This window comes from Aplysia californica, unplaced genomic scaffold (assembly GCF_000002075.1).
Source record: "Aplysia californica isolate F4 #8 unplaced genomic scaffold, AplCal3.0 scaffold00745, whole genome shotgun sequence".
Lineage (NCBI taxonomy): Eukaryota > Metazoa > Mollusca > Gastropoda > Aplysiida > Aplysiidae > Aplysia > Aplysia californica.
In genome coordinates this window covers 218,350-221,595 of record NW_004798015.1, presented here as the reverse complement: position 1 = coordinate 221,595, position 3,246 = coordinate 218,350, and positions in this window count along the sequence as shown.

The following is a 3,246-nucleotide window of genomic DNA, read 5'->3' as shown; positions in this document are numbered from 1 at the left end:
CTTTTTCTTTTATCACACTTCTAGTCGGTCACGACAAAAGTGCAGATGATGATTATGAATTCAAGCAAAAAATGCATTGGCTCACCTTGTTTATGAACGTTGTTTGGGCATTTTTCATAAAGGTGACTGATACCATGATAGAAGATATAACAGAGCAGGTTTGATTTATCATTACCAGATGTCGCCATCACCTGCTCAGCTTTGCATTCAGACAGACAGTTTTGCATATTGGCATTGGTGCTGAATTCCCTTAAAAGTGCACGCTGTTGGAATCACCTCTTATAATGCTGACATGAGACACTAAGCAACCGCTCGTATCTAAGCTTGCACCTAGAGAGATGACGATTATATTCATCACACTTCAGTGTGACCTTTTTGTGTCCTGTAATGTGTAAGTTTCATGCCAAAAGAAAAGGAAAACAAAACCTGGTAATTCCTACTGGCATACTGCATTATCAGTCATGTGAAATTATTTCAAATTTGGAAAAAAAAGTCAGTCTCCTTTGTGCTCCTTTTCAAGAGTTGATGGGAGCTATTTTGTTGGGGGGTTGGGGGGTGGTACCTGAAGGTTGTTTTTTCATTTGATATTCGGTAGAAGTTGGAATGGGAATGAATGAAGCTGGCACAGCTTTAGGCCTCTAAAGCTATTGCTTTGTGGGACAAAAAGTTGTCTTGCTTTTTGTTGTGTTTTGATCGCCATAGGGCAATTTCTTCTCTGATTTGTGAGTTTTAACTTTCTCTCAAAGTTTTCATGTCTAAATCTGAGTGACAAAGAAATCATTCAGTTAATCTGTAAAGCTCCTTTAAGCTGTAATGCAGATTTATTTTCCATCGCCCCTGGGGGATTTCATACTCAACCTGAAAACCAATGGAGCCTGGCTACAGGCTATTGTGATACCTTCTTTTTGTGATGTGAGCTTGATAAAGCTGTTCCTTCCCCCCATCTCTCTCTCTCTCTCTCTCTCTCTCTCTCTCTCTCTCACTCTCTTTCTCTCTCTCTCTCACACTCAGTCATTCACTCTTTCTCTCTAACCCCCCCCCACACACACACTCTCTTTGTTACTTGTTTGTGCTACCTTTAAAAAATTAATGTTCTCTCACTCTCATCGTCTTGAACTCGTTCCCCCCACCACACCCACGTATTGCTTGGCTGTCCCCGGTAGACCGGCGTCGTCCCCTACCATTGTCCCTTTTGTGTGTTCAAGAAGCCCCCCCAAATGGATGCTTGCTCTCTCCCTTTCTCCCCCGTCTCTGTTGACCTTGGGACTTTTGAGAGTGTGGTCACCGCTTGAATGGTCAATACAAGGAGCAGGTATCTGCTGACTGAAGCTGGCGACAAATCCCGCGTTTAAATAGAAGTGACTGACTGGCTGACCCGTCCGGTCAGTTCAGAGAGGGGAGAAGACCGTTAAGTGGGAGTTCCCTCTGATCCTTGTCCCCATCAGATTTGTTTGGGTGGATCTTTGGATCTTTGAGGATTTGTGTGTGGTTTATGATGGGGGCTCACTGATGAAAGGTTCCCACTTCCTTTTTCTTTCCCCCTGCTGTTTTATTTTTTCATTCCCACTTATCTTAGATTTAAATGACTGTTTTTGTGTGGATGTGCTACTCTTTACTTTGACAAATTTTTTTTTTTAATGTTGGAGTTGGGTCGAGGTTTTTTCAATAGATGGTAGTTTGACCACCTTTGATCTGGTATATACAGTATATTCATTTTCAGTCCGATAACTAAGTTGCATCTTTCAGATGAAAACAGCAGGACTGTAACAGTGTAAGAATGAGTTCAGGAGAGTGAGCGCTGTAGTTTGTAGACTGACTAGTGGGTTGCGAGCGCCGTAAAACCTCTACTAAAAAAAAAAAAAAACAAGACTGTAGTGGAATTTATTTTAAGTTTTAAAAATCACTGTTTTTATCTTTGTGATTTTTTGCCTTTACATTTTGTGGGGTTCGCGAAGCCCTCGGGGTCTGTACATAATTATTTTCCTGACTGACGTGTTGGGGAAAAAGGATACAAGATTTTTTTTTCCTGCTGTAATTAATGTAATGTACCAGTTGTATCACGATGAAGATCGACGAGATAAATGAATGATTGATGCCCGGCGTGAATCAATTACCACCATTCTCTTGTACTAGAGGTCTGTGTATTATATTCTTGCTGCATTGCTTCCAAGTAGGGGGGGGGGAGAATGTAATAGATCAACGGAGGAGAGTGGGTGGTTGGCGGGTGCTCTAATGGGGTTTTCTCCTTCTTTCCTGTGAAACGTCTATCCTCCTTTTATGTCTTCCTCCTTATTTTCTTTATATGTTACTGTCTAGCAATACCTTTAATCTTCGGCATTTATGTGACCAATAAATATATTTTTTGTTGCAAGTGCCGTAAAACTCCTACTAAAGCTTTGCAAGAAAACAGAGAAGAGAGTTAAACTAAAACAGCCCGTGGTCGGTCAAGCATGATGATTGCCTCTTTAAATTAATTATCAGAGGTTTCAATCTGATTCACAAAGACTATGGAGTTTTTTCGGGTCGGTTCGGGTCGGGTCGTCGGGACCAGTTGGATAGGAGGGCACCCCAGTTTAAAGATTACCTGTTGGACCTGGGCAGTGTTGTAGGCCGGCCGGCCGGCCGGTAGACAGGGGGGATGTCTTGCTGAGGTCATCTCGTCACACACACACACACACACCGCCGCACCACGCACCAGTCTCTGACCTCTTACTGGGTGGTTGGCGGGTGCTCTGGTGTGGTTTGCTCCTTCTTTCCTATCAAACTTACATCTGTCGTCCTGATCTCTCCCCCTTCTTTTCTATCAAACATCTATCGTCTTGATCTCTCCTTCAGTGGGTGATTGGCGGGTGCTCTGGTGTGGTTTGCTCCTTCTTTCCTATCAAACTTACATCTATCGTCCTGATCTCTCCCCCTTCTTTCCTTTCAAACATCTACCGTCCTGATCTCTCCCCCTTCTTTCCTATCAAACATCTACCGTCCTGATCTCTCCTTTTTCTTATTTATGTTTGTTACTTTCTTGTAACTCCTCTAATCCCCGACACTTGTATGGTTTACTAAAACTGAAACTGACCTCGAACTGCAGAGTAGAACATAGTTTGGAGAGGGGAAGGGTGGGGGTCTCTTTATTGTTATGAAGTAGTGATCGTTTTGTAGTTTTTAGGGTGTAAAGTAAAACATACTTGTTGGAAAATAAAAGAATGGACAGTCGCACGGCAGACACACACATTCATCAGGAGAGAGAGA